Source organism: Alligator sinensis, unplaced genomic scaffold, assembly GCF_000455745.1.
Source record: "Alligator sinensis unplaced genomic scaffold, ASM45574v1 scaffold104_1, whole genome shotgun sequence".
NCBI classification, from domain to species: domain Eukaryota; kingdom Metazoa; phylum Chordata; order Crocodylia; family Alligatoridae; genus Alligator; species Alligator sinensis.
The window spans coordinates 720,637-743,933 of record NW_005841867.1 but is presented as its reverse complement, the minus strand read 5'-3'; the positions used below and the strand labels follow the sequence as shown (position 1 = coordinate 743,933).

The window sequence follows — 23,297 nt, the reverse complement described above, 5'->3', positions numbered from 1 at the left end:
TCCTGCTGTTTGTTCTGCTCCATTGTTCTGACACTCAAGGGACATGTGTAGACAGGTTTTGAACCAAGAAGTAGAAACCCAATGTTTTTATCACATAAAAATGAAAATCCTGTATTACAAAATAAATAGCACATTTTTTTGTATCAAAGGGTCTGCAGAGTGTACACCCATCAAGCCATTTAGGATATCTATGGAGAACCAGAACATACAAATAGTTGCATTAGTCCAACATAATCAGAACTCAGAATAGTGCCCTTAGGGTATTACAGGAAACTCACAGAAAAAAGCTAACCCTAAAACCCACCAGGCCCAAAGGGGGCAACTGAATACTTAAGCTGTAGAGAATCCTGCATCCATCTCTTATAGAAGAAATTCCATTAAAACACAGATTGCATCAGTGATGAAATTTAAGGTCATATGTTCAAACATGCCTGTTGTGCAGGCAGCATTAGCCTTATACCCTGCATACTTGAGATTTTTATGGCTGTCTGGAGGATAGCAACATATTAATGTGGGAGCACGTCCTTTGTCAAGAGCATCACTTTTGCTTTTTGTCTGTTTTTCATTGTATGCCTAATGCACACCATGATCAAAAGCTGAAAAAGCAGGTTCTGTTGTCTCACTTATTTCCAAGGAAAGATGAAGATGAGGAGAGAAGGAGAAAAGATGATAATCAATAACAGAAACATTTCAAACAGGATCAAGTATGAATGGTGTATTAGCAAAAGGCAAAATTAGCTGTAAGGTTAGCTAAGAGTGCTGGTGGAAGTGTACAAGCTGGAGAAAAATCTCTAAGAATAAAAGTACACTACATTGCAGCAGACATAATTCTCATTAGTTTAACGCACATGTCACTAGTTAATGGGGAACGTGATTTATCAGCTATCCTAGGGAGTAAAACTACGGCTTCTTCAGCAGCCTCTCTTCAGCTACGTGACTAATGTATATTTTCTTACACAGGCTAGATTACATTAATGTATCTAGATATTTTATGAATATTTTCAAGTCCACCATTTTTTTTAATTAAAGGGGAATGAACCAAGTACTACCATGGCTCCTGAATGAAAGACTTCTACAACAGAAGTCTTTGAAATTATACCTGTGAAATCAGAATATAGCAAATGTACACAGCTTTGTCAAGAAATAACATTGACACAAACCAATCAATGGCATCAACAATCTTGTTACACTCTATGCGTGAGATAGTAGAGCAGCAGGGGCCAATCTTTTTGGGAGGAATGCCACAAGTTTGCTCTGCACCCTCCCCAAGTGTCACTCCAATCTCCTTCCCCTGCCTGATCTGCCGCTCTGCTTTCTGCTTCCTTCCCTGTGCTCCTTATCTGATCCGATGTTCTGCTTCCTGCTTCCTGCCCTATCTGTTACTATGCTGCCTGTTTCCCCCTCAATCTGCTGTGTGCCACACACAAGGGCTGCCAATACCACTTGTGGCACATGTGCCACAGGCTGGCCACCCCTGTACTAACACATCCAAAGTCAGTGCTTGGTTTAAAGGTTAAAAAAATATGAATCACTGCAGACATTCTACCAGCCTATCCACCAGCACCCAAAAGCTTTCATACCCTGTAAGAAGGGTATTCTCCCAAATTAAAGAGAGACTATCAGAATTGTAAAACAGGAAAAATGACTTACCTCTTTAGTGATCCCATCTGTCAAAAAAGTCAAAGGTCCCCCAAAGTCAATCAGCTACTGTGGTCAGGACATACCAGTTTCTGTAGCCAATGGCACACAAGCAAGGGATAGGGGAATTGCTGGCATCACACCCAGCCACCCTTGACTCCCCAAGACCATTTACAGCTAGATTGACAGGGTTGGCAGAAGTCCAAGCTAGACACCATAAGTGCACTGCCTCCACATCTCACAGCCCTATCTTCAAGTCCCTATAATTAAGCTATTGTTAAGGATTTAATCTAGAAAAATGTCATGGAGAGTATGTCACTATCCCTGACCTTCCAGACAAAGTGCAGAAAGCTACAGAAGCAGCTCTATTGCTTTAATGGTAGAAACAAACAGAAAGTGGGAGGTAGAACACTGAAGCTTGAGCATTTTTGATTACTCATTTTGAAATACAATAAGAAACAAAAAATAAAGATGCTATTTTAAAAAGAGTGTAACAGTAGCCAACCTCTGTTCCTACTAAAGACAAGAAACAAGAGGAAGACATCCTCTGTGTGTGTGTGTTCCTTACCTATTCAGCTCTCTCTATAAGATTCATTATTGTCTGCAAGGCTCATAAATACGATATCAACAATTAGGAAAGAAAAATAAAAAACAGATTAACATTTAAAACAAATACTTTATTTATTTAGATATCAACAATAGAAGACACCCATTTAAAAAAGCCTCGTTCATTAAAATGACAACAACATAATGATGATCAACTATTTTAAATATTTGGATACAAGTATCTCATTAAGTCAGCCAGTCAGAAACATCAACTCATCACATATTGGTAACAAATTAACTCAGCCATCTAGACCTAGATAAACTAAATTATTATGATCCTCTGGATTTTTTAGCAAGTTGTGTGTTATGTGTCCTATGGAAAGAGCAGTTTCATTTTCTTCTTGTGTAATACACAGTTGATGATCAATCAATAATATATAAAAGAATAAAAGCTGAAATATACACCATTTGTGAAAATAAACAGTGAAAGCCAAGTGTGAGAGATTCAGCCTGTAGCCACACAATAACAGGACCAAACTTCATGGACAGATTAGAATCTAAGAGAAAGGAAGTTAAAAAGTTAAAGGACAACTAATACAAATTAACAAGTCAGAAGAATAATGAGCTTACAATCATCTTGGCAGTGGTAATGGAATGTGGACTGTTGTTCAACCCAATGCTAATAGATTTTGAAACTAATGACTAAGATTTTGGGAGCATCCAAGGTTAAAAAAAAGGAAGAAGGAAAAAGGGTACATTTGACCAATGAGAAATGTAGCACTGGGTAACTACAGCACTGGTTATAAACTATAGAAATACATTTATTTCTTTGTTCCACTGTACAAATGGCTAAGGCCTACAAATGGAGGGGATTGGGAATTATTCTGTTTCCTAGGCCTGTGCAAAGCTGCTAGTATGTCCCAAATCAATTTGTCCAAATCTGATTCAGAGATTCATCTGCTGCTGAATTAGCCAAATCTCCAAATGAAACAGGCCCCATCCCCCACCCACTCTCCCAGCCCCATGAATGGCTGCCCCACCCAGCCTCAGTGTCCCAACTCTTTAAAAAAAAGCCCTGCATTCACCAACTGCTGCCAGGTGAGGGGGCAATCCCCTCTACACCCTACTGCCCCATGCTGCATGGGGGGCTCTGCCATGAACCCATATCCCCAACACACTCTCCTAGCCCCGTCAATGGCTGCTCCACCCAGCCCCAGCATCCTGGCACTTTTTTTTTTCTTAAAGCCCCACACTCATCAGCGGCTGCCAGGCAAGGGAGCAATCCCCACTGCCCCATACTGCACAGGGGTGCTCTGCCACGAGCCCCCAGAAGCCCTGATAGCCGCTGCAGCAGCCAGTGAGTGCAGGGCTCCTTTTTTTTGGCAGGAGCCAGTGAGTGTGGTTGGTTTTTTTTTAAGAGCCAGGACACTGGGGCTGGGCCGGGCAGCCATTGACAGGGCTGGGGGAGCAGGCAGGGGATGGGGTCTGGTGGAGGTACCCCCATGGTCTCCTCTCCTGTCCTCTAGCCCCCCCCTTCTTACTGCCATGGAGTCCAAGTCCACCTCCCTGTGGCTGCAAGGGGGAACTGCCCGAATCTCCGAAGCTCTCTGAATCTTTTCCAAATTGATTCAGAGTGCTTTGAATTGATTCGGACCTTTTCACTGATCTCCCAATTCGATTCAGAGATTTAGCCGCTGAATCCGGCCAAATCTCCTCTGAATTGAATTAGCACCCAAAGCTTTACACAGCCCTACTGTTTCCTAAGTCTTGGACAAAAAAAAAGTTTTTAAATTTGAACATCTATTTGTACTTTGCTTGTTATGATCGTATCTTTAGCTAGGCTGCATTGGGCTTTGTATTCCTCTAATCTTTTTACTCTGTGAGCAACATAGATACGCAAAATAAAAGCTTCAGCTTCTAGACAGCTTCACAGAATAAGTATAACTGCTTCTTTCTCTGTTCACAGTACAATTAGATGCATCATTATGATGACTAGTACTCATTTAGACATGAGTTTCCTGGCCAGGAAAATTTTTCAGGTGGCAAAATGTTTTCCTGGCCAAAATTGAGATGCAAAACCAGAATCTTAAATTATTTTCAGACTAAAAATCTAAAAAATAAAATTATAATTTAGGATAAAAAATTATATTTTTATTAAGAAAATTGCAATGCTTTGCTTGTATTTTCTTTTAAGTATCTACATACAAAATATGAACTCTCAGTGGCAGTCGAGTCCAGGCCTGCGTTCTAACTCACTGCTGCCTGCAGCTTAGACTGCAAGCAAAGAATGTCAGGCAACAACAATCCTACAACTTCTCACTCTTAACCCCACACCTTTCTGTACTTCCCATAATTACAGTTAAACAAATTAGGAGACCCAAGTAGGGGCAGACTGTTTCCTAGAAGGGTTGTGCTTGAACAAAAGGAAGTATAATCTCGCAGCTGTTGCACATAAGTTATGGATTGAGAGGGTGGCTCATCTAGCACAGTCTGTTTGGAGCTATCTTTGGGGTGAACCCTACATATCTACAACCAGAATGCATGATTCTGATCTCTCATTATGTTTTCTTCATTTTATAAGGAAACATAAAAGCAGCTGGATATGGGGGGTTTTGTATGTCTGTTCCTTGCACTTTCATTTCCCCCTTTTGTCTGCTTCTCTTTTACCCTGGTTTTTATTTCACATGGCTTCTTCCTTCATCTCTCTCTCTCAGTCATGTTTATAACTCTCATGCTTTTTGCCCAGTAGATTAAGAGGAAAGTGAGATATGCAGATTTGCCATTCCAGATCTCATCAATAGTCCATTACCCCCTTCTCTGACAGTGCCTATATCTGGTTCTATACAGAAAGATAGAAACCCACAAATGCATGTGACCAATTATGCAATGCTGTATGCAGGGGAAATAATCCTTAATGATTTATTAGGAAATTAGTCATTTACATTTTAAAAGCAGTATAGAAAAGGAACACATAAGCAATGTCCGTGTCTGTCTTACCCGTTATATCTGATTTCTGTTCAACCCCCACCAGTGTTTTCCTGAGAGATGAAGCAATGCTGGAAGGATCATGTGGCTCAGAGTTGGGCAGTGCATGTGACAAGGCAAAAAATGTACCCTTTCACCTCCAGCTCCTTTCCAGTATTGTTGAACACCAGCAGTCACCCTACCAGGGTTTCACACCAAACAAATGAAAAGCTGTATTTTGCTGACCTGTTTCACTAAGAGCAGAGCTACAAATGGACCTTTTGGTCAGAAAGATGAGCAGGTCTTACGACCCACTTCACATCAAATCCTCCCTTCCATCTGCCTGTTTGCTTTCTTTTATTCATAAATTATCTCAAGAGGCCAATAGGCACCCCCCCCCCCAAACGAAGAGACTATCTGATTCAGCTGCAACTGCATGTGACCTGCCCACTCCTTCCTTACTACACATTTGAAATAAATGGTTTAATGATATTCACAATCAGGAATCAGGCTATTGCAGTGTACAAAATGCAAATGCAAGTGACAGTAGGTTCTCTTGACTTTCTTGTTACAAAACTACTGTAGAAGTGTACCTGTTTTCTTCCAGAACAGTATAACTAAGTAAAGACAATCAAAAAGCCTCAGACTAAATAGATTATATTGTAGCAGACTGGGCTACACTGCATAGATTGAACCAATATGCAAGTGGATGGACATTTACTTTTCAATCTGGAAATACAGCCACATGCCTGCAGTGGCCAAGGACAGAAAAGAGTGGGTGCTAAAGTATGCCTCCCTGTTGGGCTGGAACAGAGAGCTTAGGCCAAGGCTAGCCCACCTACCTTGAGAGGGGAAGTTTGCAGGGGACGATCAAAGCATCCTGGCATGCTGGGTGACTGTGAGTTAACTTGAATCCTGGGGGAATATGAGACAGAAGTTCAATAAACTAATCTAACCTAAATCATAGGTTTATAGAAAATTAAGGTTGGAAGGGACCTCAGGAGGTCATCTAGTCCAGCCCCCTGCTCAAAGAAGGACCGTCCCCAACTAGATCATCCTGTAATACAACCCCCAGTTTTTTTCTTTTTTTTTTTTGTATTTATTTTAAAATGCATTCCCTCCCCTTCCCCAACCATTTCTGACTTTTTCTCTCCTTCTCTATTCCCTATAGATAAGTATAAGTGAGATCAAACTTAGGATAAGCTTTAAACATTTCTATCTTGGTAGCAAGTTTTTGATTTTGGATATCCACTGTTTTATATTGGATAATTATTAGGTTTGTATTGATTTTTACTGTTGTATATTGTATTATTATAATTTTCGTATTGATTTTTATTGTTTCATATGGATATTGTATGGTTTAGGCCTGTGTTTGTAAGTGAACGATAGTGAATGATATATATAAATATATATATCATTGATATATATATATATATCACTGTGTGCATGATATATGAATTAGTGATCTGTGTCTAACTTTTGGGGTGTATAGTGTATGTGCTTGAATTGGTAATAGGTATGCATTTTCCTAGGCTGGTTGGATGTGTATGTGCCTGAGCTGGTAGTGTGCGTGTGTATGCACCTAATTGATTTGTGTGTTTGTATATGTGCAATTGTGTTACGCCCTCCTGTCTACAGCACAATATTGAGATCCTGAGAGTTGGCCTGATCCCCCAGGGCAACAATCCCACCTGAGGCTTTGTCTAGCTAGGACTTGGAAACCTCCAAGGATGGAGCTTTCACCACCTCTCTGGGTAACCTGTTCCAGTGCTTTACTACCCTCCTAGTGAGAAAGTTATTTCTAACATCTAACCTAAACTTCCCTTTCTGCAACTTGAGACTTGATCCTTGTTCTGTCATCTGCCACTGTAGAACCCCAGACTTGCATCCTTAATGGACTGCCTCATATAGGTATGACTAGAGGGCTGGAGGATTCCAGAAGACTTGAACTTTTGCCCTTTATGATACATAGATTCACAAATTCATAGATGTTAGGGGCTAGAAGGAACCTCACAAGATCATCAGGTCCAGCCACTCTGCACTTGGGCAGGAAAGACTGCTGGGGTCAGATGACCCCAGCAAGGTGGGCATCAAGATGTTTTTTGAAGATTGCCAGGGTGGGTAAGTATACCACCTCTGAGGGGAGTCTTTTCCAGCCCCTTGGCACTCAAATTGTAAAGAAGTTTTTCCTTGTGTCCAATCTGAAGTGATCTTCAATCAGTTTGTTCCCATTGTTTCTTGTTTCCCCTGGGGTGCCTTGGTGAACAGATGTTCCCCCAGCTCTGATGTACACCCTTAATATACTTATAGGTTGCCACCCAAGTGCCCTTTAAGTCATCTCTTTTCCAGGCTGAACACTCCCATATCTTTCAACCTCTCCTCATATGACCTGCTCTCCGGACCTGTAAACATGCGTGTGCCCCTCTGCATTCTCTCAAGCTTCTCAACATCCTTCCTGAAATGTTGTGTCTTGAACTGGATGCAGTACTCCAGCTGTGGTCTCACCAAGGCCAAGCAGGCAGGAAGATAACATCCTTAGTCTTGCTGGAGATGGACTGGTAGATGCACTCACTGTGCCAGCTATCGCATTGGTTTGGTGGCTCATGTTCATTCTGTGGTCTATCACAACACCCAGGTCTCTTTCAGTTGTGGTGCTGGCAAGCGTGGCACTGCAGAGTCTGTAAATGTGTTGTGGATTATCCGTCCCCAGATGGAGCATTTTACATTTCTCCACGTTAAACGCCATGAGTTTATGATCCATCCACCTCACAAGTCTGTCCAGGTTATAGCCTCATTATGCATGTCGTGACCCTGTTAAATCTTATTAAGAGGCCTGGAGCATGCGCAGTTCTGGTAACCTCTGAGTGGGAAACTCAGTGAAATTGATTGTCAGCTGCAAAAGAGAGACATGTGGAAAGATAAATGAGTGCTGTGTGCATAAGGTTTTGATTGGCTTACAACATGATTGACAGAAGAAGTGGTGACTGACAAGCAGACCACATAAATGGGGGTGATGTGCTGTACTGCATCTGCCCAGGGAATCTTGCAGTGTGTGTCATTGTCTCTTGCTTGTACCTGTTCTGTGGTGTACGTGCATTATTTAATTTCAATGTGAGTGCTTTCTGCAGTGTGAGTGTCTCCTGTGAGTTTATTATAGTTTGTGTGTGATGTGAGAGTGTCTGGAAGCTCTGGAGTGCTTCGTCTGCAACATCGAGGTCCAGAATCTCCACTTTCCGTGAACCAGTGGGGAAGGGGAACGTATAACCCTCCCTAGGTCTCACACTATACAGAACAGGCATGAGACCTACTTGCCCTTGGTGAATCTATGTTGACTGATCCTAATCACCTTCTCCTCTTCTAAATGCTTAGAGATGAGTCTTTGAGGACCTATTCCTTTACTGTTCCAGGGAGTGAGGTGAGACTAACTGGTCTGTAGTTCCCTGGATCCTCCTTCTTCCCTTTCTTAAAGATGGGCACTATATTTACCCTTTGCCAATCACCCACAACTTCTTCTTTTCTTTTGCAAAGATAATGACCAGTGGCTCTGCAATCATATTGGCCATCTCCCTCAACGCCCATGGGTGTGTCCGGTTTGGCCCATGGACTTGTACATGTCCAGTTTTTCTTCTGCCACTGTTGGCTGCTCATCTTCTCCCCAAACTGTACTGCCAGGTGCAGCAGTCTGGAAGCTGACCTGGCCAGTGAAGACTGAAATGAAAAAGGCATCAAATACTTCAGCCTTTTCCACCTCATCTGTCACTAGGTTGTCTCCTCCATTTAGCAAGGAATCTGCACTTTCCCAGACTTAAATCAGTTAAGTCTGATACTACACCAATCCAGGTTTATCTTGAACTGGTTTTGGCCATTTTGGATGTGGTTTATGTACACTGAATTTCTGTTGTGTTACAGATTTGAACTGGTTTCTGATCACTTATACTGTTAATGTATACTCTCTGTCCCTAGTCTAAAAGATAGAATTGCTGGTAGCGAATTCATTAACACCATCTAGCACAGTGGGGTGCAGCCTTTTTAGTAGGAGTGTCACAAATTAGCCCTGCACTTTCCCCAAGTGCTGCTGTGATCCCCTTTCCAAGCTCGGTCTGCTGCTCTGCTTTCTGTTCCCTGCCCCATGTTTCCTGCTTGATCTGCTGTTCTGCTTTCTGCTTCATCTGCCACTGTGCTCCCTGTCCCTTTGCATATCTGCTATGTGTCACAAATGTGCCAACTGTGGCACTCATGCTGAAAGTTGGCCATCCCTCATCTAGCACATGTACGCTAGTTGAAGATTCTATAGAAATCATTCATCAGACTTCAAAAGCAGCATTAAATGCTACTTTGAAAAGACTGAACTTCTCTAATTTTATCCCTTAACCCAGGGGTGAGCAATCATTTCAGGTGGAGGGCCACTTAATGAATTTTGGTGAGCTGTCAAGGGCTGCAAGGGTAGCCCTGCCCCTTTACAGGTGTCCCAACCCCAGTCACCATCTTGGGATCAGGATTCCTGCCCCTAACCCCTGACCTTTGCCAATGGAAGTCCCACCCCCTGCCCCTGGAAGTACTTCTTTTGGGAGGGGGGGTTTCCCGTCTTGGAGCCAGAAAAAAACCCTGGGTCTGTGGGTGTGAGGAGTGCTTGTGGGGATGTGTGGGGATGTGGGTGGGTGAGTATGGTGTTTGTGAGGGGAAGCAAGTGTGTGTGGGAAGTTGTGGGATGTGTAGGGGGGATGGTGTATGGGAGTGTGGCTGAGGGGTGTGTGTGGAGAGGTGTGGGTGTGGGGTGTGCATGAGGAGGTGTGAGTGCATGTGTATAGTGGGGAGTGCATGTGGGCCTCCCCACAAACACGCTCCCCTCACACATGCCCCCCCACTGTGCACAGACCCTGTCACCAGTGGCAGCAGCAGGTGGCAAGCCCTTGGGGCACTCACAGCCCACAGCAGGTGGTACCCCCTGGTGGTATACAGTCCCAGTGAGCCTCAGGACTGCACATGGCTGAGCCACTGGCTCCATTGTGCAGGGCTCACGTGCAGTTCCTGGCTTCTCTGCCTGAGCCCTGTACTGCTGGATCTGTTCTATGCAGATGAAGCTGGCAGTGCAGGTCATAGGGCTCAAATGGGGTGGCAGGGTAAGGAGCTTCCTGGGGGCAGCGTGGAGATTTCTGTCATTCCTGCATGTGGCAGTGAGTGGAACCAGGTTGCTGGCTCCATCACATGGGGCTCCCCCTGGAAGCACATGGTGCAGGCAGAGAACCCATGAACTGCATGTGAGCCCCGGGAAGCCCCATGCAATGAAATCAGGTGGACCCCACATCCACTCCAGCCCAGGCCATGCTCCTGCTGCCCCACTCTGGGAACCAGTCAGACCCAGCCCTGGGACACCGGTGCAGGTTCTGTGCTCCTGCCCAGCTGCCAATTCACTCCCACCCGCTCTCTGCCACTTCCCTTTTGCCCACTTGCTGCCACTACCCTCCTGCCCACTTCTCACTGCCACTTCCCGCCCACTCACCGGCACTGCCTCCCTGCCTGCCTACCACCGCTTCATGCCCCCCCACTGCTGCTACTGCTACTTCCCCCCCACCTGCCACCATCCTTCCCCTGCCTGCCCACTGCTGCTGCTGCTGCCCTACCTTTGGGGCCAAGATCAGAACCATCCTGTGGGCAAAAGTGGGAGCACAACCTGCACTGCCCCCATGGGAGACAGCAGGGCTCAGTCCTACACAAGCACAGCAGGGGCAGCACAGGACCAGACCAGATACAGTAAATTAGTAGGCACCCACCTGCAGGCTGAATGAAATCACCTGTCGTGATGGATTTGGCCCATAGGCCAGATTTTCCCCACCCCTGCCTTAACCAAAGAGAATTGGTGGTGAACACTGTCAATAACCATAGTAGCAAATGTATGTTAAGAAGCATATCACTATAATATAATTAAGTGAGCTATGTTTCTTGTCAGTATATGGAGAGGGCAGGTTGGGCAGTTCCTAGAAGTATCAGCAAGAGGCCTCGGATGCTGCACAGGTTCTACCTATCTGAACAGGGGTTTTCTCATAATTTAGTGCCATTCTAAGCTTGTAGCTCCAAAGGAATATTATGGGGTAAGGGAAAGGGTCCTAGACAAGTCTTGTTCTGAAGTGATAATGAAAGGCAATGAAGTAAACCCAGATTTATACAAATGCACCTGAGACCAGAATCTGAGACCAGATCACCGTATGTAACATGGTGAGTATACATGACATCACTGGAAAGGAGAGATTGGTGTTTTTATGTGATTCCATTTTGTGTATTGTTTTCTTTTATGTAGCTCCTGGGTACCACCTCCAAAGCTGGCAAGGAAAAGAAAATTAAAAATAAAAACCAGGATTATGCAATTGATCAACAAACTATTGACAAATCCAATAAACATCTTGAAACCTGTTTAATTAACAACATGTGATCAGCTCATGTGCGAGAGAGATTAAGAAATTACCATTTTTCCTATGATTATCGCATGCTTGCACTTTGAACTTTAATCACACGATCCTCATGCTGCAGTCCATTTTCCAGCTGCCTGGGTGCAGTCAACAGTATTTTGGAGACTGTCAGGAAACATTAGACAGTATTAAATTTAAGTTCAGTAGTATTAAGTTTAATTTCTTTCTTGCAGCAATGAAGCTCATTTTGTTTGGTTTTTATAATTAAATGTTAGGTATCATGTGACTGAGGGACAACCCAAAGGGTAAAGTTTCTGTTTAAATATTTCACGTGCCTTGTTTGCAGCATATGCAGAGTTATCTGGGTGCCCTGAAATTGTTGCTGTTTGTAAATGGAGGGATCCTTAGCCATGCCAGTTTATGGTGGCTGTGAGGAAAGGGCAGAGTGCCAAATAATTTCAAATCAGATCACCATCATGAGCTCTGCCATTGCAGAGAAAAAAAAAATTAATCTTGCCTGCAGGTGGGCAAAATTCAATGCTGCCAAGAAAAATGCAAGCAAAACTGCTTTTACCTCTAAGAAAAGTGTCTCCAGCTGCCGCATTATGGTATAAAACAAGTTCCACATGTCAGACTAGGAGTGCAGAGTAGCGCTGAAAAAAAGAAATGGCAGGCACCATCTGTATTGTTATAAATTCAGCAGTTGCCTGGAGAGTTGCTGCCATTGAAAGCAGCAAGATTACTCCTCTGCTTTTAAAAAGTAAACTTGACAAGACTGAAAGGAGTTTGAAGGGGCTGTCATTATGAAAGTTTACATTCCAGAGCATCTCCCAGGAACATGAATACAGATCCAAAATATTGAGGAGCTCACCGCCATATAAGGGATGGCCAAAAATTCACAGTAAATAAAAGGCAGCCCTTGAATGGGAAAGGGCTGGAGCTAGAGCAGTTGTCCTGCTACTGATTTGTATGCATCTTTTTAACTAGTTTCAAGCACTGATTGGCTTTCATTATAAAGAAATCAGAGTAGATTTAGAGGTGAGTAGGGGGATCAAATTTATATTGTGCAACCCTGCATGCAGCACTGAAATCTGCACTATGAAATCAAGATGACCTTGGCCCACAGCTTTGTTGTCAGCATGTTTAAACAGAACTTTCAAGGCTAGAGCCACCTGTCCATATTTTTGCTCCTATGGCTGACAGAGTTGCAAGGCTAAATTTATCCATCAAGCAGGAAAACTGCATCAAGCCTATGCAGAAGTATTTTGCATTTATAAATACATGTTGGTGTGGGAGGAGGGAACAGGGGAAGAAAGGTCATTGAATGCATTTTGATATATCCTGGAACTTTCACATGCCTCTATTTCATTTTTAAGTGTCTCTGCATCATTTAAGTACAGCTTACCATGAAAGTTAAAGAACTTCTGCAGAGTGGCATGGGGGTGAATATGCAAAGCAGAGTATTAGCATAATACTGGTGCATTGCTCATTGTTCGCATGCCAATTCCAGTTTTGAGCATAGAGGGTATGTAAAGGGCAGGTAAACAGTTAATGAATACAGTTATTTGAATCGAGTGGCTAGATCTGTGCTGAACTTTTAAATCTTTTATAGCTGTGATATTTCAGAGTCCTAAAAATGAATCAGAACATCTGACAGGCATGCCATGAAGTTCCATATACAAGCAGTTCCAAGATTTAGCACTGAGCATTTACCTTCTGATGTGCTGACAAAGGGAAAATGGTTTACGTGGAGGTCTATGGGCTATTTTGCACCTAAAAGAAACTAGTAAAATTTAGCTTTTCACTGTTTCTTTTCTCACCTAGAGAAAAGCATTTAAATACATGGTGAAATTTCCTGGTTTCACCACAAGCAAAAATGTTATTTAGTCAGTAAAATAATGTTGTCTCAAAAGCTTAATATGTACATTGCCAACAACGTGGGGTTCAAGGTCAACGTTGAAATACATCTTGTGATGTGCCATGATCTCAATCTAAGCGTTATAATGATTCCCCATATTTATTTTGCCCAATTAATTTCAAAGCTCCTTGCAAGTTAGACAAGCTGGGTTCACTCAGTCACAGCTGAAACATAGCTATAACTGCAGCAAAATCTTATTTTGGCAGTTATTTACCATCACACATTAAAGCTGGTCAGAAAAAAAACCATGTTTTTCTGGTCAAAAAGGTTTGACTTTGTAAGGGTTTTAAAAACATGCACACACGTGCATCTATGTTATGTATACACATCCATATTTACTTAAAACTTTATTCATTTCAGTTTTGGTAACCAACATTGTAAAAAATTTCCTCTCCCACCTTTGGTCTTTCTATTCATTTTCTAAGCCCTTTAGGGCGCAGAAATATATAAGTGTCTCATATAATGGGGTGTTTCCCATGCTTTTTTAGCAGCATACAGCTGTAGGGGTCTACTCTCACATACTTAGGCTGATATACAAAGTAAAACCAGCTGAGGAACTCCCATTTCATGACTTTGCTTTCAGATTAAAAACAAAACAAAACACACAATTGCAGGCTCTTGTCAATCTAAAGCTTAACCCCACTAGCCTTTAGTCATGTGAACTTTCCTCACCCCAGGTGAGTAGACACAGGCTTCCTCACTGGGGGTGCATTTACATATACATAGTAATGTGCTTGAATAAGCTCTGGAGCATCTTCTCATGCACCCAAGAGCACAACATGTTAAACTGGTTGGAGCAGTCCTAGCTGGCAGGGGGCCCAGAGGGTCAACCTGACAGCCAGGGGCTGCTCCCTCCAGCTCAACCTGCTGCAGATGTGCTGGCTGGGATACAAAGATAACACTGAAGCACCCTGTGCCCCAGCCAGCTGAAGCAGCATCTGCACGTGTGCTGCTGTGGAGTACAAAACTCCGCAGCAGGATAGTACTTCTATTACTTCAGTGCAGGGCTAGCTGGCAGACAGCCCACACACTGAAGCACCCTTCTGCCCCAGCCTCGGGCAGTGTCTACATGTGCATTGCTGCAGTGTTTTTTAGTAAATACAAGTATTATCCTGCTGCGGAGTTAATTAGTTTACTCTAAGCTTATAGGAGCACAGATGTAGACATGAGACATTTACTGTCTAGCTAATTAGTCTACTGCGAAGTAAACATCTTGTGTAGACATGCCCTGGATTGTCTACATTAGTACATATATTGCAGCAACAGCTTGCAATTATAAGTAATACTATGACTAGACAGAAAACAAACATTGTTACTATTGTATTATAATGTACTTTTCTGACATGGTGACAACAATTCTGGACTTCTTCCTATGTATCTTGTTATTTTGAAACCACTGGTGACTTTTGCTACAATAAAAGGACTTAATTTTCTGGAGTAGGAAAAAGCCATTTAGATTGTGAGTCTGACATATCTGTTTAAATCCACAATATTAATAAAAAATGAGAAATGCACAACAAAAATATGACACAGTGAAAAATAAATACTTCTGCCCCTTTCCTTGATTTGAGTTAATGTACACAGAGAAGCAATTAAAAAGGGCTTAACTTAAATTGGTTTTCCAAGTGAATGATGGTTGGATAGCATTGGTTGGATATATAATGTTTATCCCTTGGGTTAATGATCACTCTCTTCCAATTCTCCTTAATCCCATTACAAAGTTAATAAATATTTCTTTTGTCCCAACACTCTGCTCCAGCATTGTTTTTTACAAAAAAAAGAGTAAAATTTAGAACACTAGCTTGAGGATGCTGCAGTCTCTGGAAAATTTTACTGTCATTTCTAACCGTTGCATTAAGACTACTAATAAAGCCTCATCTCAGCCCAACGTTCTTCATTTGCTTGAGCTTTGGTAGCTCAGTCCTAAATATTGTTAAAATATATGTGCATATACCAGGCAAAGTCCCATCATGGATTACACAGGGCACCCAACACAAAGTGGCACTGATCCCAATCCTTTCCTTTGTATGCTACCATAATATAAGTGTTCATTACATGGGGAGTAGCAGGAACTCCTAAATTTTGGTTGCCAGCACTTTTAAAAGATCCTCGTAGTCTTTTCCAGAAGATCTTTAAACATGTCCATTGTTTGCCGCGTTTGAAATATAGCAGGGAGACAGTCCTAGAGTCAGAAAAGTATCCTTTGCTGCCTCCTAACATATAATTTAGCATTACAATTTGTCAGATTCAGCAAAGAAATCCTTATTTGAAAGATATATCCTATGGTACACAAATTATATAAGTTATTAGTTATGCCCCTATTTTTAGCCTTCATAAAAGATCCAGTGCAGGACTTAGTTGATCGCTAGATCAGCTGGATAGGTCAGAAAAAAGGATTCCTCTAGAGGTTTTTCTTTCTATACCTTCAGAAAAAAGGAATCCTGGTGTCTTTCTTTAGTTTCAATAGTGTTCGTGCAATACAGAACATCCCTATCCTCTAATGGAACATTTAACCTTTAGTATATTTTTCTAATTCCCCATGGTAAAATACCATCAGAGCACAATCAATTTTTGTTGCAATGGTCAACAATCAACAGAAGCTTTTTTTTTGTTGCTGTTCCTTGAAGTGTGCTTATCAGCTGATACCAAAGTGGGAAGCACAACAAATAACACAGAACAATACAATCAGATACAAAATCTTTTTGATCACTGCTATCCTGGCCAGCTCTTTAGTAAAACTTCAGGTCACAACAACAAATTATATTTTTACATTAATTGGCCTCAAAGGAAAAAAAAAAGATTTAGCTATAAAAATAATACTAGTTATGTATAATTAACCCTATTGAACCAATTCACAGTTAAGATTAAAAAGCTTAAGCTGACATTCTCTTCGTCTATGCTGGCCAAAGTAAAGGCAAAACTACAAGAGCCAGGATTTTCTACTTCACTTCTTCACTTTCCAGTTTCCATGTAGGATAAAACAGACTGTTAACATTACATTAGCATAGACCCTCATGCTTCAAAAGTATCAACACAAGCAGACCCTTATTCCCAATCAATAGGGTTTCACACAGGAGTGGCATCTTCCAATTGGGCTACTTTCCAGAACAGGGGCCTTCATTTGTAGGAACTGAATTTGCCTTTCAATAGCAGTGCAAGAAAGCTTCACCTGAATGTGGTTCTTGGTGCAAAGTCAAGTGAAGAGAGTCCAAAAAGCCCCTATGGAATAGAACAATGTAATTGTGCAGATGCCTTAGTGAGTCAAGAAGTCTCTATTAGTGTGCGAGGCCTGATGTTCATCACCCTGTTTCTGGGTATCATCATAAATTGCAAATATTGAGTTGATAGTAAATGGAGTCCTTTTGCACCTGATAAGGATTTGGTTCTGTATTAGGTCTATTTCGACAATCAGCATGCATAATCTAAAAAAGAACCTGCACATCAGTACAATTTGCAAAATAATGAGAAGTACTGAAAAAAGCGGAGCAAAAATACAGAGACCTATAGAGATTCTGAGTATGAGTAGACAAAAACAACATAGGATTCAATTTGGAAATATGCAAGCTAAGGGGAAAATAATTCAAAATATGGACACTGAATACAGGAGAGAGCTATGAAAAACAATGATCATGAAAAATGCTTGAGAGGAATAGTAGAGAGCAAATTAGTTAACAGCTTGAAGTAAACCGGAGAAGTAAACATGCTTGAAAAATGTAACAAGAGATGTTCTGTTTCCAGATATTTTCCTTGATTTTTTCAAGATTTGAAATGTGAAAATACTGATGTAGTTGTTTTTAAAGTGGGGTGGGAGGGAATATTGACAAAAGAATCACTGACATTTTACAATAAAACTCTTAAAATAGCAAGCAGCTCCATTTGTACTGCAACCTGACAGCAAAGGAAAAGAAAAAGGAGTTACTTCATCCATAGGGGCAGCGCATCACAGAAGGGGAAGTTAATAAGCCCTGGGTAACATTTTTGAAGAGGCTTAAGTGAAGGCCAAAGGGCAGAAGTCCCATTATCAAGAGTACATTGGTCTCAACTCTTTTGAAAGAGCAACTTGTCTTTAAAGCATTACTTCCTCTTAAGTAATCCTCTTGAGCAGAACACAGGGATGATAGGAAGCACCTGGTCACTGGGTCCAGTCTTCCCAGTGCCTTATGGCATGGCCCACAAGACCTGGGCCCCCAAATTGATGGGCCCCAGGACTCATCAGCCAGTGCGTGCAACATGTACCACTGCCCAGGGCACAAATGTTCAGGGATGTAAAATGAAGAGAGACCCATAGCCTTAGCACACAGACATGCTGACATTTAAACACATGACTGGATGGAATAGCAAATGCACCTACAGGCTCTATCAAGCACAGTCACCACACAGCTGTTACATGATTGAATGCACAGAGGCACGTAGTTAATATTGTGCATAAGACCTCCAAAAACTTCAAGACTGCCATGTTGTTCCACAACAACAGGCCATCATGGAATAGATCATGCACAGAGAAGTCCACAAGATTAACCACCCTACAACAAGAATGAAGAAAGTGAACCATACCCTCTCCTACAGAGGAAGGCAAAAAATAGCCAATCCTCCATGCCAAACTGAACTGGTGGAAAATTCATGCCCAACCTCACATCTGACAGTCAGTTTGACCCTGAGTGTGTGAGCAGAAATGCAACAGCTAGGCACCTTAAAGGTTTCTCAGAAGTATTTGCAATGCCAGCTCACCCCACCCACTACCCCACTTCAAGCAGTGACTAATCTCTGATGTGTTGAGGGGAAACAGTGGAAGACAGAAGATAAGTTATGCATCATCTTGAAAAAAATCCTTTTTGGGCACTATGGCTGACCAGCAGATGCCCTAAAAGAGCATGGAATTAATTAAATACAGTCTGATTATGGTGCATCTATTCTAAGCATGTTGAGAGCGCCAGAAAAAAAGAAATGAGTGGTGGAAGGAAGCCAATCCAGAAAAGGTTGCCAGAATTACCTACATTTTGCCTGTCTGCCTTTTAAACATAATCCATAGACTGCCTATAGACTTGAACGAAGTCCACGCCAAGAAAGACATCATATCAACCTCCAGAACCTCAAGCCATGAGAAACTATTCCAGTACATCCCCTTGCCATTAGGAAACCATATAACCTTCAGAGCATTTTCTCTAGTTCTAACCACTGGCACTAGATCCTACTATATACCATCAACAAGATCAAGTTGCACCATATCGTCAGGCACTCCACTCAGATACAAACATTTTGCACCCTCACTTCAGGTAAGGATACCAAAAATTCAAATACCCTAAATGTCATATCACAAGTTTTAATTTTCTATTCTAGGATCCCCTCTTTCTTGTCATTTTTTATAAACCTCTATCTTGATGCTTTCATAGAGAATTCTGAAGGAATCATACTTCTAACTCTTGGTACCAAATTATCAAAAAGATACTCATAAATTTAAGAGAATTTAGAGAAAAGTTCAAGAAAGATTATTGTGGAGAGCAGGTCGCCATGATGGGGTTGCCTCCCAAAAAGATAGCATGGACTAGCTATGCATAGAGTAGATGTGCACCTTAAAGAGTAACTAAATTTAGGATATATATAGCTGAAGCTTTTGTAAGTGGAGCTTACTTAATGAGTATCTGATGAAGTGACCTCCATCTCATAAAAGTTTGATATATCTCTAATTTTGTCTATGAGGTGCAAATCTACCATGCCTTCTGTTTGACTTCAGACTACCACAGCTAACCATCTCTCTCTACCTGTGCATAACCTGACTAAACAATGAACATATGGTACAAAAAACTGTATAAATGAGTGTAAATCCTCCAAAAAGAGAGAATTTAGGTGGGTAAAAGGTTATCATTCAAATTAAGAGAAAAATGTGAACTGAATACTGTGAAAAAAATTGGAATTCCACACTTGGGATATAATACTAATATTAATACTACCGCATATAATAGGGAACAATCTTGCCTAGACAGAGAAAGAAGCTACATGGCTAACAGGTCTTTTCCATCTCTTAACTTCTATGATCCTCATTTTATGTTTATTTTTTTATTTAAAAGGTTTCTTTTATACTCATATCCAGGGAACATGAGTCAAGTTCAAATATTTACATGTGCTTTATAAGCCCTTGAGCATTGTAACTGAAATGTAAACATACACTTCATTGTAACAAGTCAGACTGTGCCACTGTAATGCCATTTGAGCTGAAATCTTGAAAGGAAAAAAATGGGGTTAGTACATAAATGATAAGCAGTAAATGACAACCAAGTAACTTCACTCTGCCTAACCAACAATACAGGTCTCCATGCTCTGTTTATGGAAAAATAATGCAGTGTTGATCATCTAAACTATTGTCAAGCTGCTTAGGGCTAAAAGGGCAAGAACAAACCTCCTAAAAAAGATCAGAGATAAAAGAAGAATGGTTTGTCTCAACCCTTTTGGGATGTAGGTCTCTTTGCGCAAACTTTTGATGCTGATACAGTGTGACTCACCATAACATGTGACTACAGCACAGGGATTTAGCTCATAACCTGACAGGATTTGATCCATGAACACATGTTTTATGGTAACAGAAGTAATGTGCATCAAGTTTGTACATTCTCCAAGTCAAATTTTCAGATGGCAAATATTCAGCCTCTGGGTGCATCTACACATGCCATTAAGGCAACCTGATAAACTCTGACACAGTTTGCACAGGAGAAAACTGTTCCTAGGCATAGCATTTACATGTGTGCCCAGGACTGCAGCACTTTGAACTGGGGTGGAACAGCCTCAGGCTGGCAGGGGCCTGGGGAGTCAGCCCCAGGCTCCAGGTGGTAGCATCAGGCATCAGAGGAGCTGGCTAGGGCACAAGGGGCAGTTATACATATACCTTTGTCTGCTCCGACATGCTGGAAATCCAGGACGTCGGAGCAGACTCAATTAATCAAGTCTGCAGAGCACACGAGTTGACGCACCCAGCGCTGCAGTGCATGCATTTGTATAAACGGCGAAATGTGCATCAGCGCACAGAAAAAGGCAGCAATACGCTTTTGAACTAAAACACCTTTGATGTGTTTTACTTCAAAAGCACGCCACCCCATTTTCTGTGTGCTGACATGCATTTTGACATTTATACAAATGTATGCACTGCATTGCCGGGCACTTTTAAAAGCGCCCGACATTGCGGCACATGCAAATGTACAAATGCCCAAGGGAGCTATCCTCATGCCCCAGCCAGCCCTTGTCACCATCTACACATGCATTTTGGTGGAGCAAATAAAAAAATGTATTGCACCCTAATACGGGAATTCATATAGACTGTGATACTTTACTGCTAATTAGTCAACTCCACAGTAAAGTGGACATGTAGATGCACCCACTGGGAGCACATCTGTGTGCTTCAATAGGAAAACTTCTGGGGTCTGGTACATATGAAAATTCAATAATGTTCCTCATGCAAAGTTTCCCTCAAGTTGTTCCTCTTGGGAGTTGGGCATTTCAACCCTCTGCTCATACATGCGCAAAAGCTTACATATAAAAGAAGCAGGTGTTCTGACCTAAAGCTACATGGTATGTTGGGGGACTCTCATGGAAATGAAGACCCCATCTACCCGAGGTCCTGGGCATTCACACAGGCACCTGACTCCTTGTGACTCATTTCCAACAATCTGTGCTCCCAGTAAAGATAGTCTAGTGGGGGAGGTGGGGACTTCAAATCCTTTAAGAAGATTCCTGAACCCTGACAGGGTTTGGTGGGAGGGAAGAGGGGAGGGAAACTATAGGAACCTTTGGATTTATAAACTTTCTTGAACATTTTCATTTGGGTGGCAGAATAATGAGTCTCCCTTTTACCTCAACATCATAAAAGTCCCCAATTAATAGATTGTAAGGGGCTGAAAGGGACCTTGCAAGATCACTGGGTCCAGCCCCTTGCACTAGGCAGGAAAGACAACTGGCGTCAGGTGACCCAGTGAGGTGACTGTCCAGTCTCCTCCTGAAGACCTCCAGGGAAGGTGACTGCACCACCTCTGGAGGGAGTTTACTCCACAGTCTGGACACCCCAATTGTGAAGAAATTCTTCCTAGTGTTAAGCCTGAGATGGTCTTTCAGGAGTTTGTGGCCATTACTCCTGGTTTCCCCCAAAGGTGCCCTGGTGAACAGCTGTTTGCCAACCCTTTGATGTATTCCCTTGATATAGCAGTTAGCTGCTACCAAGTCCCCTTTCAGCCTTCTCTTTTCCAGGCTCAAGAAGCCCAAGTCCCTCAGCCCTTCCTCATATGGCTTGCTGTGCAAGTCTCTGATCATACGGGTGGCCCTTCTCTGAACTCTCCCAAGCCCCTCCACGTCCCTATTGAAGGGTGGCGCCCAGACACAGCACTCCAGCTGCAAAACTGAGGAAGTGGCTGTGTTAGAAAACCCAGGGGCATGGGCCTAAGAAACCTTTTACATTCAGTTTTAGAGGGAATGAATCCCTCTTGTCTTGTTCAAGTTTTGGTCATACGTACATCTGATTGAAAATAAGATACTAACATTAATACCCACAGGTGTTCCAGGTGTGACTGTAGCATCGTAGTAGACAGAAAGATTGTTGCCTATTTACCCTCATCTGCATGCATTTGCCCACACAGTACAAAATTGCACTGTACTTCACACCTTGCAAACTTCAGCATCTCATACCAGCCCAAAGCTCCAACCCAACCAGTGTAGAAAATGGTCCTTTCCTTCAGGAAGAAGATTGGGGTGATCTCTGTTCAGGCATAGATCAATGTTCTGCAAAAGGATTCTGTATTGGATTGTTCCTTCTATTACCTCATATTCCCTTTGAAATGAGAAAAAAAATATCTGTGTTTTGTTTTAGGGGTTACATCACACCATGACCCAGGATGTCTAACACCAAACCTCTGTAACTAAGAGAAGGTAGGTAGAAGGAAAGAGTTTTTAAAAAAAGGAAAGAAAAAAACCCCTCTGTTTTAGTCTAACTAGTAGAAATGCAAAAACCATTTCAAGGCAGCAATCAAGGAGCCTGATTACATTAGATCTTGCTCTTTTCTTGTGCAAAGCAGTCATTCCTCCCTACCCTTGCTTCCTCCAATGTCTTGAACAAGTCTTCAAAAACATGTTTGCAGCATATGCTCTGTTGCTGTCCCAGCTAGTACACTACATTCCACAAACTGAATACACATTCTTGGTTTTTTGCTTACACCAAAACAAACCCATTGACTTTAGCATATTTGTACCTAAATAGACCAGTGAAGGTGAGTGGAGAATCAGGATCTCTATATAAATTACACAAACAACAGCACTGTAAGAACATTATTAAAGCTGAAAAGTCATATACTATAAATTTAGAAAAAAAAACATAATTAAGATTACCTGTGTAACCCCAATTATAATATTAGTTTTCTAAAAGTGACCTCACTTCCCTTATGCTTTACTAAATATATTTCCTGATGTTGACAGTGGGGGCAACACCAGTTCCTCAATAGGAACAGTCTTTGTTTTTCTTCTGTTTATCCTTTCCTTTTTTCCTTATGGTTTCTGGGAGGGAGGTAGGCAGAAGATTTGGCCAAATTGAGGACTAGGAGGGGGCTGAAAAGTGAGCTGGGAAATGAAGCCCCAGTCAAAGACTGTGAGAGGTGAGGGAGAGAAAGGGATGGATTCCCATGCTGGCTAATCAGATTAGTAGCCTGGGGAGGAGTAGAGGGAAGCAAATCACCCATGGCTAATCTCCAGTTATCCAAAGTCAGCATCCAAAAACAGCATATTACTTCTAAGGTCATGATGTGGCAGGTGGGACAGAGGAGTCAAATTAGGGAACTGGGGCAAAACAGCCACCAGGG

The 23,297-nt window shown here is 42.1% G+C and overlaps 1 long non-coding RNA gene across 1 annotated transcript; it reads right to left on the bottom strand.

The window, feature by feature from the left end:
- Positions 1–5,993: 5,993 nt before the first annotated feature.
- On the bottom strand, positions 5,994–11,706 carry LOC102376083. Its single transcript, XR_323016.2, has 3 exons — positions 11,609–11,706; positions 11,321–11,465; positions 5,994–6,063 (listed from the first exon to the last, which is right to left on the bottom strand). It is a non-coding gene; the product is annotated as an uncharacterized LOC102376083 (long non-coding RNA).
- Between the last annotated feature and the right edge of the window lie 11,591 nt (positions 11,707–23,297).